The 15,612-nt window shown below is 40.6% G+C and overlaps 1 protein-coding gene across 1 annotated transcript in view; it reads left to right on the forward strand.

The window, feature by feature from the left end:
- Window positions 1-15,612, forward strand: part of SYT9 (synaptotagmin IX) — a 144,009-nt gene that overhangs the window by 71,925 nt on the left and 56,472 nt on the right. The window lies entirely within an intron of this gene.

Here is a 15,612-nt window from a genome sequence, read left to right on the forward strand (position 1 = left end):
GATTTCAATGTTTTTGATCAGCTGTAAAGTGATCTAATGTATATGTGATGTTATTATCCTATGTATTCCTAACTGAGCATATCATTTAGTCAGAGTAATACTTTCTAATGTAGGGCCAGTCCTGTGGAATTAGATCTAGAATTGTTTGAGGGAATGATTCAAAAAAGGAAAAGGAGTGGGCTGATGGCAGTCCTCTCCCAGGGCCCTGTGAGGGCTGCTGGCTTCTCTCGTCCCCCAGCACCAGCTCAGACAGCGTCATCCTCCAGGAACACTTCCAGTGCAATTAATCATGTTAATATCTATAAATAAAGTGCAATCAACAGTTACTTTAACAGTGCATGCTAATTATTGGTAGGATCTGTCACTGAAAAAGGATGTTTTTGCCAATTTTGTCACGTCTGGGTCAAGTATCAGGAATACGGAGGGAGTTTCTGAGAAAACTGAATGACCAAATCATTGCAAGCTTTCATTTACAGGTGGGCCAGGTTTGGGCCATCAGTGTGATTGTTACAGTGAAAATTAATGACCCTTGAGAGAAATGTTGCAACTGGAATTTCCTCTCTACCTGATAAATAATTATTTCACCCTGCTTTATCTCACAAGTGGTTTTTGTTTTTGTGAGAGACTCTGTAAGAACAGGATTTCTCAGTGAGTCAGTAGTGCTAGGGGATACAGGGTGGGTGGTAACCAGATGTCCCATAGCTTAGTGGCTTCCTGGAAATTTGACCCAAGGTCTTGAGGAAGCTAGGCTACGGGGGCTGCAGCAGATATCCAAGAACTCTTGCACCTCTTCATGTGTGCATTGGTTCAAGAAATACTAAGCTACTCGTAAGTGTCTGCCACTAGGAAAGATGGAGAAGTCAGACTCCCTCTAGAAGAGAGCAGAGACCAGTGAGAATAAGAAGCATACATCAAATGTAGTAATATTAGTCATCTCTTATTTACTGCAGATGCAGACTGTAAATGCTGGGGAGGGTGTGGAGAAAAGGGAACACTCTTACACTGTTGGTGGGAATGTAAACTAGTACAGCCACTATGGAGAACAGTGTGAAGATTCCTTAAAAAACTGGAAATAGAACTGCCTTATGACCCAGAAATCCCACTGCTGGGCATACACACCAAGGAAACCAGAATTTAAAGAGACACGTGTACCCCAGTGTTCATCGCAGCACTGTTTATAATAGCCAGGACATGGAAGCAACCTAGATGTCCATCAGCAGATGAATGGATAAGAAAGCAGTGGTACATATACACAATGGAGTATTACTCAGCCATTAAAAAGAATACACTTGAATCAGTTCTAATGAGGTGGATGAAACTGGAGCCTATTATACAGAGTGAAGTAAGCCAGAAAGAAAAACACCAATACAGTATACTAACGCATATATATGGAATTTAGAAAGATGGTAACCATAACCCTGTATGCGAGACAGCAAAAGAGACACACATGTTTAGAAGAGTCTTTTGGACTCTGTGGGAGAGGGATAGGGTGGGACAATTTGGGGGAATGGCACTGAAACATGTATAATATCATATAAATAACAAATCGCCAGTCCAGGTTCGATACAGGATGCTTGGGGCTGGTGCACTGGGATGACTCAGAGGGATGGTATGGGGAGGGAGGTGGGACAGGGGTTCAGGATGGGGAACATGTGTATACCCGTGGCGGATTCATGTTGATGTGTGGCAGAACCAATACAATATTGTAAAGTAAAAAAAAAACTTAAAAAAAAAAAAACACTAGACCTTAGATTGGAGAAGGAAATGGCAACCCACTCCAGTATTCTTTCTTGCCTGGACAATCCCCTAGACAGAGGAGCCTGGCAGGTTACAGTCTACTGGGTCACAAGAGTCGGACACGACTGAGCGACTAAGCACATACACAGGGCTTAGATGGTAAAGAATCTGCCTGCAATGTGGGAGACCTGGGTTCCATCCCTGGGTTGGGAAGATTGCCTGGGGAAGGGCGTGGCAACCCACTCCAGTATTCTTGCCTGGAGAATCCCCATGGACAGAGAAGCCTGGCCAGCTACAGTCCATGGACTCACAAAGTCGGACATGACTGAGCAACCAGGCACAGCACAGCACTAGTTTCCAAATGAAGAAACTAAGAGCAGAGAACTGATAAACTGAGAAATTATGTAGTTTATCTGAGGTTGCATAATAAAGAATCACTAAGACTTCACCCTGTTGTTCCACACGTCCAGACTTCAGGACTTTTAAATAAGAAGTCCTCTTTATGTTTATTTGTTTCAAAGTATGCCTCCATATTTTTTAATGCTCTATTTTATTTTTTAGTTTTAGATTTCTATCAAATTTTGTTATGAAAGTTGAAGATTTAGCTCATAAGTTCACTACACAAACACAGCTCCTCCAACTTCTCAAAATAGTAATATTATAAATTTGTTGAGATAGTTATTGCTATCTGTATCATTATCATGTAAACTTAATTTATAGCTGAACCATATACTGTGATTATGTTCTTTATTCCACCCAGGAGTTGGTCGTTTGTATTTCTAGACTGGCTCTTACCCCTGATCTTCATACTCGTATTTAATTGGCTCCCTGACCTTCCCATTTGGATCGCACATTTAATGCATACAGAACTGAGTTCTTGGTCTTTACCATAGCCTTCCCTGGTGGTTCAGAGGGTCAAGAATCTTCCTGCAATGCAGGAGACCCGGGTTCCATCCCTGAGTTTGGAAGTTCCCCTGGAGAAGGGAATGAACATCCATTCCAGTATTCGTGCCTGGAGAATTCCATGGACAGAGGAGCCTGGTGGGATACAATCAATGGGGTCACGAAGAGTCAGGCACAACTAAGTGACTAACACTTTCACTTTCCCATAGCCCAGTGCCTTCTCCCTCTCCATTTAGAAATGCAAGTTATATCAATTCCACCTTCTCATTAACTCAGATCAAAAGTACTGGAATCATCCTTGACTACTCTCTATCATTTATTCTATTAGAAAACTCTGTTGTTTCATCTTCAAAATTTGATGATCTCTCTCCACTGTTTTCTGTAGACCAATCCACATCACCTCTCACCAGGTTTGTTACAGTCATCTCCTAACTACTGGCCCTGCTGCTGCCCTTGTCCCCTCAGACTCATCTCAACACGGAAGCCTGAGTGATCACATTAAAATAAAATCACATTATGCTGTTCCTCGGCTTTAATCTTGTAATGACTTCCATTCCCACTTAGAGCAAAGTTCTTATGACAAGCTGCATGATTCGGTCCCTCACAACCTCTGTGACCACACCATTTTTTCCTCCCTTCTCTTCTTACTATCTCCTTTCTCTTCTGCACACACAGCAGGTACACTCCCACCTCATAGCATCTATACTTGCTCCTTGATCCGTGTGCAGTTCCCCCCAGTTAGCTGCATTACAGCTTTCCAACCTCATTTCTAAAGGTTTTCATTCAAAAAGGAACTCTATTATGAAGCCTTCCCTACTTAACATTTTATTTAACTCTCTTCAATACTATTTAAGCCCTCTTCTGGACTTTTTTCTTCTCTGCATTGTATTATACGTGTGTGTATTATATGTATATTTATATGTGTGTGTGTATATATACATGTACATGTATGTCTGTATATAGTTGGTTTTGCTCATTGTCAAGCTTTACACATAAGAAATATAAGACTCATGATGGCAAATGGCTTTTGCCTATTTGGTTCCCTGATGGATTCCTAGTAGCCTGAAGAGTGGTGGTGGTGGTGGTGGTTTAGTCACTAAGTCGTGTCTGACTCTCTGTAGCCCTGCCAGGCTTCTCTGTCTATGGGATTTCTCAGGCAAGAATACTAAAATGGGTTGCTATTTCCTTCTCCGGGGGATCTTCCCAACCCAGGAATTGAATCTGCGTCTCCTGGATTGCAGGTGAATTCTTTACCACTGAGCCATCAGAGAAGTGAAGTTGCTCAGTCGTGTCCGACTCTTTGCGACCACATGGACTGTATCCTACCAGGCTCTTCTGTCCATGGGATTTTCCAGGCAATAGTACTGGGATTGCCATTTCCTTCTCCAGGGGATCTTCCCAAACCAGGGATCGAACGTGGGTCTCCCACATTGTAGACAGACACTTTACCATCTGAGCCACCAGGGAAGTCCTGAACCATCAAAGAAGCCTACCCTGAAGAGTACCTGACAAATAATTGTATCCCATAAATGTTTTTTGAATGAAGAACAAGCAAATGAATTATCTTGATTTTATTTGCTGTGTGGGCTGTGTGTGTTCACATGCCTGTCACTAGCTTGTTCCAAACTCTGTCAGATGTTTAAGTTTCTTAATAAGTACATTAAGTTTTATTTCTTTCTGAGGAGGACAGCGTTTGAGGGCAAAGAGCAAGGAGTAAGTGGAGAGGCAAATGAAGAGAACTGGCACATAAGACAAATGTCCATACAGGCATGAGTCAGTTTCTGAGCTCTCTATACAGCTCCATGGGTTTATTTGCCCCGCACAAATGCTCCACTAGCCCAGTAGCATTCTAGGTAAGTTTTCCTATCAGGTAGACTGCTGCTGCTGCTGCTGCTGCTAAGTCGCTTCAGTCATGTCCGACTCTGTGCGACCCCATAGATGGCAGCCCACCAGGCTCCACCATCCCTGGGATTCTCCAGGCAAGAACACTGGAGTGGGTTGCCATTTCCTCCTCCAATGCATGAAAGTGAAAAGTGAAAGTGAAGTCGCTCAGTCGTGTCCGACTCTTAGCGACCCCATGGATTGCAGCCTAACAGGCTCCTCTGTCCATGGGATTTTCCAAGCAAGAGTACTGGAGTGGGGTGCCATTGCCTTCTCCGATCAGGTAGACTAGGATCTCCCAATTTGTTCTTCTTCAAGAGAATCTTGACTGCTTAGCACTTTGCTTGTCCAGGTTAAATTTAGAATCAGTCTGTCAAATTGTAATTTGATTGGAATTACATTTAGCCTGTAGATCAGTTTGGAGAATATGTAATATTGAGTTCTTCCAATCTCTGGACATAGTATATCTCTTCATTTATTTAAACCTTCCTTAACTTTACTCAATAATGCTTTACCTTTTTTCTATAAAGAAATAGTGTACAGTTTTAGGTAAATTTATTCCAGGGTTTTGATTTTTCTGATGCTGTTTTAAGTAAAGGTGGTTTTTTTTTTTTTCTTCTATTTTTTAACCTTTTCTTCAGGTACATAAAAATTAAATCCATTTTTATTTACTTATAGCCATCAATCCACCAGTCATCAATAAGCATGCTTATTAATTGTAATAATCTATGTATAGCTTTAAATTTTTTTTTTTTTTTTTGCCATGCCACATGGCTTGTGGGATCTCAGTTCCTTGGCTAGGGATCAAATCCAGGCCCTTGGCAGCAAAAGCACACTAGACCGCCAGGGCATTCCCCCAGGATTTATTTCTTTATACAGGAGAAATAAATGACAGAATGAATTCTTCATGTCAAAACTTTATACCATTTATTTCTTTTCCATACCTTATTTCCCTAGCTAAGGCCTGAAGTACAGTATAGAATATAAGCAGTAAAGTGTCTTATTTCTTATGTTAATTGGGTAGCTTTTCACATTTCACCAGTAAGTACATCAGTGCTGTAGCCTTGCTTTTAGAGGCCCACCATCAGACAAACACATTCCTCTTCTATATCTGGTTTGTTAAAAACTTTTACCATAAATAGATGCTTGACTTTTATCATATTTTTCTACATTCACTTAGATAATTATGTGATTTTCCTCCTTATTACTTTACTATGAACAATCGTATTTTTAAAACGCCGTGTGTAAATTAACCTTATAAACGAGGTAAAACACAAGGAAGTGAAGTGCTGTCGTTTCATGTTTTTCTTCATTCAGTTTTCTCGTATTTTGTTTAATTTTTTAAAATCTCACTTCAAAAAATTTGTACATTGTGTCTAATTTTTATCATTTATAAAAGTGTAAAGGTGGATGTAAAGGTGTTTACAAAATAATTTTATTATCTGTTTAGTGTGTTTAGTAAAGATCCATAGTGGTGTTGCATTTCAGCCATGACATGATTATTTTTGCCTTTCTCCCCTACCCTCTTTTTTACCTATTTTAACAAAGGTTAACAGTTTTTATTTAGCCTTTTCAAAGCTAACTTTTGGCTTCGTTGATTTTCTTTAAATATACTGTTTTTATGTCATTAATTTCTGCTTTTAAATTTATTATTTCCTTTCTTCTGCTTAGTTTGGGTTTAATTTGTTGTTCTTTTTCCAAGTTCTTTAGATAGATACTTTGATTATTTTGTTCCATACTACAGTTTTTAAATCTAAAAATTTTCCATTAATTTGATACTTAAACATTTGTGTGGGGAAAATCCTCCAGTTCTCTTCCTGTGTGTTTCTTTTACTCTCATACAACTACCATACTCACACCTCTGACACCAAACATGTTGGGGTTTTTCTTATATATTTCACAGGCAATTCTGAACCAGCTGGGTGTCTTACAATCTAACTCAATTTGACACTGTCTACCTGATTAAGGACTCAGTCCCATGAGACTTACCTGGCTTCAAATGCCAGTCACAAGTAGCAAGTGCCCAGAATATCCACAACTTCTGTCCCACTTGGCTACAGTCAGACAGTCCCATGACCTCGTCCTTGGATTCCATTATTTGCTAGAACAGCTCACAGAACTCAGGGAAACATTTACTTGCTTTACCAGTCTATTAAAAGATGTGATAAAGAATACAGTTGAAGAGAGATACATTGGGTGAGGTCTGGGAAGGTCCTGAGCACAGCAGCTTCTGACTGCATGGATCTGGGGGATGTGTCACCTTCCTGATATATGGATGTCTTCATCAACCTGGAAGATCTTTGAAACCAATACTTTAAATAATTTATGGGGGCTTTCTAATGTAGGCATGGTCAATTATCAGCTTCATTTCCAGCCCTCTCCCGTATCTGGAGAATGGGTGGGGGGTGGTACTGAAAATTTTGAGTTTCTAATCATGGCTTAGTCTTTTTGGTGACCAGTTCCCATCCAGAAGCCATCAGGGAACCTACCCACAGTTGCCTCACTCAAACAGAAGATGCCCCTAGTGTTCTTAGTGCTCTTATCACTTGGGGATTTACGAGAGTTTTAGGAAGCCTGTGTCACGAGCAGGGATGAGGACCGTAAGTGCAATATATTTCTAATTTTCATTGTGGTTTTTACTTGGAACCATGGTTATTTGGAAGTGTATTTCTTGGTTTCTAAACATATAGAAACACTCTATCTTTTTATTATAGAGTTCTAGCTTAATTCCATTATGATCAGCCCTTATCCTATCTAATATCTCTGCCAGTCCCTGCTGTTAACCTAACTTCCTTCCAGAATGTCTTCTGTGTCATCAGCTGTTGATCTCTGGATGAGAATGTGTGATGATTAGGTACACAAGCGATGGACCACAACCACTTCTCCCCTTTTCAGTACAGGAAGATATGTGTGAAAAGGCAAGCTGAAAGGAGGGTACTGTGTATGTATAGTAAAGGATTGGCTCAACAAGCTTGGGGTACCTAAACCCTGCACATTCTACAGAAGGGACTAGACCTTGACTGAAAGAGTGGGTTGTCATGCCCTCCTCCAGGGATTCCCACCCCAGGGATTGAACCCAGGTCTCCTACATTGCAGACAGATTTTTTAACCATCCGAGCCACCAGGGAAGCCCATAATTTATGATGGTTACTTGTTTTTGTTCCTTTAAGGGCTCTAGGCTACACTGATCCCCCTCTGATGAAGGGAGTAAAGACTGAGCAGCTAAGATTAGTCATGTGGGTACTCCTTACCTCCCGCAGTAAGAACATTGGGCATCATGGTTTAGGTGAGCTTTCCTCATTGGTGATACTTAGTATGTTTTGTCACACATCACTGTGGGGAGTACCAAGTGCTGTATGTGTGACTCCATTGGAAAAGAGCAACTGGAAACTAATGCCTGATTTCTCTCGGACTCCACCCCATGTAATATTTTTTTTTCTTTGCTGATTTAAATCTGTGTCCTTTTATTGTAAGAAACCATATGAACATGACTTAGCAACTAAACTACTACCACCACCATGAGTATAATAGCCTTTCTGGGTCTTTCTAATGAATCATCAGACGTGAGGGTGGTCTTGCGGACCCCCTGTACGTGTGTGTGTGTGCAGAGTCACTACAGTGGTGTCCAGCTCTTTGTGACCCTATGGACTGTAGCCCACCAGGGTCTTCTGTCCGTGGGATTCTCCAGTCAGGAATACTGGAATGGGTTGCCATGCCCTCCTCCGGAGAGGAATTTCCTGACTCAGGGATCAAACCTGTGTCTTTTCTGTCTTCTGCACTGGCTTGCTTGCTAAATCACTCCAGTCATGTCCGACTCTTTGTGACCCCATGAGCTGTAGCCTGGCAGTCTCCTCTGTTCAAGGGGTTCTCCAGGCAAGAATGAGGTGGGTTCTTCACCACTGGCACCACCTGGGAAACCCAGTACAGTGGTGCTTAAAAATGATTGAGACTGGGATATCAAAACTCTGTTGATAATGATTCCATGCCTAACTTTATAACCTACTATACAACCAAAGTTCATTAATTTTGGCAATGTTAATATCATACAAGTAGTATTAAAGAATAATTATTCAAAATATCCAGTTATATATATATCAGATGAAAATATGAGGTTGCCCCCACTTCTTCATGAGGATCTTCACAAAATGACAAGCAGTAAAAGATTTTTGCTTTGACCCTTCAGTTATAAATACAGACAATTAAGGATGTCCTAGAATCTGAGGAAAACCAACATCATGAAAGAGAAGGTCCAAGGTAAACAAATAGATCAACTGGTCACTGGAGAAAAAGAGATTAAAGCAAGAGAAAAAAATTCCAATTAACATCAATCACTGAGGACCAAGCAAAATCAGTGAAAACAAGATATCTCAATACCTTTTGGGGAAATTACAGAAGATACAAGTTCAAAGTAAAAGTACAAAGAAACAATCTTAAAACCTCCTTGGGGAAGGGCAGGGGAATCTACAAAAGAATCGCATCAAACACCCTAGCTAGAACATGAAGTACTAGAAGGTATTGTGACAAAGTAGAAGATTCTAAGATAAAATAATTTTAACCTAAATTCTGTGCCCAACTAACTTTCTTTTAAGAATTAGAGCACAGTAAAGATTACTCTAACTACCTGTGAACCCTCACTGGAAAAAAAGTACTCAAGGATGCACACAAGCAAAATGTACCTTAAAATGGGAGGTGATAATGGGTTTTATGAAACTGCAGTGAGCATTGAAAGAAATATGTTAACCATAGTTTAAATGTTTGCTAATACTCTGACTGTGAAACAATGGAATGGGAATAAACCATATTTTGAAAGACAATGTCATAATAAATTCCAAGGGGAAGAAGATTTAGATACAAAATTAACAAGCTTGACTTAATAAAAATATAGAAATAAGTCCCTTGTGAATAGAGGATAGGCATTATTTTTAGATACATTTGAGCACAAATGCATGGGATAGGATAGGATAATTTTTAAGTGGTTGAAACCATCAAGGCATTCTCTGAACTCAAGACAATAAAACTAGAAGACAAAAATATAGTCCTCTGTAAAATCTGTCTTTTCAGAATTTTAAAATTTCCATTAATTTATGTACAGCAAAATTAATCAATTTTAAGTGTGCAAGTTTGTCACATATATATAGTCACATAACCACTACCATTCGTTCAAAATAATTTTTAATGTCTCTTATGACTTTTTTCTTTGACCTGTAGATAATTTAGAAAAGTATTGTTTAATTTTCAAAAATTTAGAGATTTTCTAGATATCTATGGTTGAATTCTACTTTAATTTTATTATTGTTAAAGAATATACTTTGTGTGATTTCATTCATTTTGAATTTAATGAGAATTTTTTAATGACCCAGAATCTGATTCATCTTGCTGAATGTTTATATTTGAAAAGAATGGGCATTTTGATCATTTGATGGAGTATTAATAGGTAAAGTAAGTATCAATTACGTCAGGTTAGTCAATAATATTGTTCAAGTCTTTTATATCCTTAACTTCTTTTTTGCTTGTTTGTTCAATGAATTACTGATAGAATAGTCTTGGACTCTCTAATTCTACTTGTGTGTTTACCTATGTCTCCTCTTAATTCTATCTCATTTGTTTAATATATTTTGAAGTTCTGTTATTAGAAGCATATGTTTTTAAGATTACGTCTTCTTGATGATTTTAGCCTTTGTCAATGAAATATCACCTTCCTCCCTGGTAATATTCCTTGGTCTGGAATCTTGATATTAATATAACCACTCTAGCTTTCTTTCGGAGAAGGCAATGGCACCCCACTCCAGTACTCTTGCTTGGAAAATCCCATGGATGGAGGAGCCTGGTAGGCTGCAGTCCATGGGGTCACTAAGAGTCGGACACGACTGAGCAACTTCACTTTCACCTTTCACTTTCATGCATTGGAGAAGGAAATGGCAGCCCACTCCAGTGTTCTTGCCTGGAGAATCCCAGGGACGGCGGAGCCTGGCAGGCTGCCGTCTCTGGGGTCGCACAGAGTCGGACACGACTGAAGTGACTTAGCAGCAGCAGCAGCTTTCTTTAGATTATTGTTTACATGGCCTAATTTTTTTCATCCTTTAAACCTGTCTTTGTCTTGATATTTTAAGTGGGTTTCCTGTAGACCCACTTAGTGGGTATATAGTTGGGTCTTAGTGTAGTGTATATAGCTGGGTCTTGCTTTACCGTCCTATCAGAAAATTTATATCTTTTTAATTGAAGTTATCAGGTATATACATTTAATGTAATTATCAATATGGTAGTGTTTAAGTCTGTCTTTTCTGTTTGTTCCACCTGTACTTTCATTCCTTTTTTCTGTGCCTTTTTTTGAATTGAGCATTTAGAAGTGTGTTATTTAGTTTCCAAATATTTAGAGATTTCCCAGATATCTTTTTGTTACTGATTTCTAATTCATTTCCATTGCAGCCAGAGAATATACTTTGAATCTTCTCAAGTTTAGTTGAGACTTGTTTTATGGGCTATAATATGATCTTTCTTGTTCAGTGTTCTGGGTTCACCTGAAAAGATGTGTATTCTGTTGCTGTTTGGTGTTTCTTTAATGCCACTCATTAGGCCAAGTGAGTTGATAGTGCTGTTCAGGCATTCAAATCTCTGACTGTAATTTGTTTATCCTCCCAGTTCTACAAGTTTTTGCTTCAGATAATGAAATGACCCTCTTTTTCCTGATAATATTCATTGCTCTTACATATACTTTGTCTGATATTAACTTAACCACTCCAGATTTCTTTTTATTAGTTTAAGTGTGGCATATTGTTTTTATTCTTTTACTTTTAATGTACATATACCTGTATATTTAAATTATATTTCTTGTAGAGAGCATAATATTGGGTCTTGCTGTTTACTAAATTAGATAATCTTTGCCTTTTATTTGGATGCTTAGATCTTTTACATTTACATGATTATTGAAAGTATTTTGTTTAAATTTACCATCTTACTATTTGTTTTCCATTTCTATCATTTATATCTCTTCCAGTCTTATTCCCTTTTCCTTTTTTTCTGCTGTCTTTTGGATTAACTTAATATTTTTAAAGCATGTATCTTATCCCTTCTGTTGCCTTATTAACTGCTGCTGCTGCTGCTAAGTCGCTTCAGTCATGTCCAACTCTGTGCGACCCCATAGACGGCAGCCCACCAGGCTCCCCCGTCCCTGGGATTCTCCAGGCAAGAACAGTGGAGTGGGTTGCCATTTCCTTCTCCAATGCATGAAAGTGAGAAGTGAAAGTGAAGTCGCTCAGTCGTGTCCAACTCCTAGCGACCCCATGGACTGCAGCCCACCAGGCTCCTCCATCATGGGATTTTCCAGGCAAGAGTACTAGAGTGGAGTGCCATTGCCTTCTCCAGCTTATTAACTAATTTATAGGTAATAAATTATGTGATTTTAGTCATTTCTTTTGGGTTTATGGTATATGTTTTTAATATACAGCGCCTAACCTAAAGTGATAGTACACTACTTATCTTCAGTACAAGAACCTTACAGCAATGCTAGTTTCATATCTTTCCAGTGAATAACCCCAATAAAATTAAAATTTCTCTTTCTCAATATTAATTTTTTTAGTCCCAGAGAAGACTCTGAATCTCCCTGTGTGGGTAACATACTCATCCCTGAACAGAAGACAGTAGACAGGGGCATGAATACTTTGGACTGAATTCCTGCAGCAGCCCTTGTAGAACTATATGGAACTGGGAAGGATTTCACAGAAGAACCCAAGGATAGGAATACAAAAGTGTGCTAGCTAGACAAAAACTAGAACTGTCCCAGACCACTACAGGTAAACACCACAGAAAGAGTTTACAGGTTTTGCAGGTATAGAATTCACACACATTTGCTATCAGTTCCCTATATATCTTGCAACAACACTGACCTTGGCCACACAAAGCAGAAGCAAATGAAGCATTTCTTTGCATGACATTTTCCTTCCCCTTGTACCCCTCCAGGGCATTTAGCCACCAGTGACACCTCTGCATATCTGATTTCTGTCAAGCTGGAAAAGAAACCAAACACTCCATACTCTTTTGTATTTGACTTTTATCAGCATTCTGGAAAAATTTTTACTAACAATATAAGTACTTGTGTGTAAGGCAGTGTTCCTCAACCTTGGCACTACTGACGTTTTGGACCAAATAATTCATTGTAGTGAGGGGCTCCCCTGTGCATTGTGGGATGTTTAGCAGCATCCCTGAACTCTACCTACTAGATGTCAGTAACACCTGCCTCTCCAGTTGTAACAGTTACAAATTTATCCAGATAACACCAAATGTGCCCGGAGGGAGCAAAATTGCTTCTGGTTGAGAACCACTGATTTAAAGGGAATGTTTATACACATCAGGAGCCATAGATTCTTAACCCCAAGTTAGTATGGGCTGATGGGGAAAAAGCAGAGTTAGCATTAGGTTCCATAGCCCACAAACTGGTCACTTCTCAAGGGACCACATCTGTTGTCACCATGGCAAAAACAGCTTCCGGCACCTGGAAGAGAGCAATGCTCAACAACCACAACAGATGTTAAGAGAGTAAGCAGATGGATGGATGAATGGATGAAGGACAAAAAGAAAAATGTGCGTGATTATTCAGTGGTGCTCTGGGGAAGGGAGTGACTTAGGTGGTATGTACGTAAGAAAAGGAGATATTTTACTATTATACTTAAAAACATTTGTACTTGAATTTTATCACTCTTACTTTCATAGTTTTGATAATTTTAAATGATTTATTTTTAAAGCACTTGGAAGTCAAATCAAGCCTTTTCTCCCTAATAAATCTTTAATTTGCCTAGGTTTTTCTTTTAAGTACAGAAGTGGACTTTAGCCCTGGTTCACATTCTGAATATACAACCAAATCTGAAGCATATTTTTTTTCTTTTAACTCATGAGCAAACAGCAATATAATGTAAATATTTGTGAATGAAAGAGGTTTATGTTGGAGGAAAATGTACTTAGCACAAAAGTAACAACACAGTACATTCAATTGTGTGCCTTGGCCTTGAGGGTGGGGACTGGAGTAGATACATCGTCACATCTCCAGCCCTACAGAGCTTGTGCAGTGAGGGCCCTCAGAAATCGTATGCTGAAAAAAATGATGCTAGAGCTTCATACACGTGGCTTTGGTTGCTCCTGTTTTACTTTGTTCAGACCAAGATTATTAGGGCAGGATGAGAGGAGAGCGGGCTTGAGCCCTCTGAGAAGAGTCCTCTGAGAAGAACAGATGTCTGGGCCTTTCTGCTTAAGGCAGACAGAAGAGGTCCAAGGGCAAGGGAATAGGCCAGGGAGTGTAAAGAGAAAAAGGTAATTTATGGGGACAGTTGTTGCTCCTCTTTTTCCTCTGCTACTAGCCAGAAACTGGATCAAGCCCTTCAGTGACAGCAGACCTTCCTTCTGCAGTCGAAACCCCAGCAACACAAAACTGTCTAGCCCCAGCCCATGTGACTCCCCACTCCTGTAGAACTGTCATCTCTTCCCTCACCTCCACCCCAGAGGTGAGGCCCAACTACCTAGGTCTCTTGATATCAGGGCTTTAGGAGCCAGAAGAGCCTGGCATGCTTTCGAGGGGAGGTCATTTATTTACACAAAGCAGGCAGAGCTCAGGGATACAGAGCAATCCATCTGCCTTAGCGACCAGACAGGCTCCCTTCACCTCATCCTCCTGCAGAAGCGGTCAAGGAAGGAGGTTGGGTGAGGTGACCTTCCAGAGCTGAATCTGTGCTTCTAAAAATAGAAGCATCCTTGGAGAATCAAGGAGGGGAGGAGAGGCTATGGATGTTGAGGGCAAAAACCGGAGACCCCAGAGCATTATCATTATGAAGCTATATTAATTAGACCCAGACACCCAGCTTGATAACCTCAGGTATCGCAAAAGTTGAAACGAACTGGCTTTTTTCTTTTTTCCCCCATTTCTGGTTGTATTTTCCCTGGGCTAAAAAGGAGAAAGAGAATGGTGTCTTCTGACCTATTTGATTGGCTGCACATTGCCCGAGATGTTTTCCCCAGCAGAGGAAAGTGGGGCTTCTTAGAGACACACCAAGGGAAAGCAAAAGCTTAAGCAAAGTGGGAGCCAAGCAGTCAGCAACTGGGGGCTGTGGGACCTGGATCCCCTCCTATGTCTGCCTGTCTGGAGATTGCATAGGGCTGGGCAGGTGTCCAAGTGTGTCCAGGGCTAGGGATGTGTGGGCTCAGGGCTGCTGCTCTGCAGGGTCCTTGTCTAGAGAACTGTAGGGACTAGTGTTTGCAGGCCTCAGTGAAGTCACATCCTGGGTCTGCACAGGTTGTGAGTGACCAGGTTATGTGCAGGGTTCTGGTGGGTAGAGGGGTGTGTGTGTGTGTGTGTGTGTGTGTATGCACTTGCATGTACGTGTGCATGCACTCATGTGTTGGGATGGAGAGTGTTAGCAGGAGTGTATGGAAGTATTGCAGCAAACTTGGTGGGGCCCATGTAGGGAAGAGTGAGGGATTGTCGGGGAGGGATGCATCTGGATGGTGACTATCTGTGTGCCTGTATGAGGTTTGCGGGAAAAACTGCGGGCAAAGCTATGTAGGAAACCAGGGATGAGGAGTCTCCAAGGGGCTGTATGGAGACCCGTTTGAGAGCATGCACGAGGCTGCGGAGGGTATATAAGAGCATGTCTGGGATGCCTGTGAGGCAGACAGCACTGCTGGGTACTCTGTGTAGCTTTGTCCCAGGGGCTGTGTGGACTATGGTGGGGATATGAGTGAAATCTCATGGGGGTCTCCATGGGGATAGTTAGGCTGTGGGGGCTTCTGTTCTCTGTGCAGGGCTGCAGGTAATGAGACAGAAGAGACAGAACCCAGACGGTCTGCAGTTCTGCCATCTAAAGATGAGTGTTTCCTTAGGGAGGGGGCTCCGGAGGTAGGAACATTTATTCTTCTTTGACGATGTGAAGGGAAAAGACATGAGGGATTTGGGAGATGAGCAGAAGGACCAGTGCAGCCCCTTGCAATGCTGCCCTGCCCCTGCTTCTGTGTGCACCAGGCTAAAGACACTTTCTTTATTATGATTATTCTTTTATGTTTAAGATTTATTTGTTTTTTAATTGAAGGATAATTGCTTTACAGAATTTT

This window comes from Bison bison, unplaced genomic scaffold (assembly GCF_000754665.1).
Source record: "Bison bison bison isolate TAMUID 2011002044 unplaced genomic scaffold, Bison_UMD1.0 scf7180017864503, whole genome shotgun sequence".
In the NCBI taxonomy this organism is placed as follows: domain Eukaryota; kingdom Metazoa; phylum Chordata; class Mammalia; order Artiodactyla; family Bovidae; genus Bison; species Bison bison.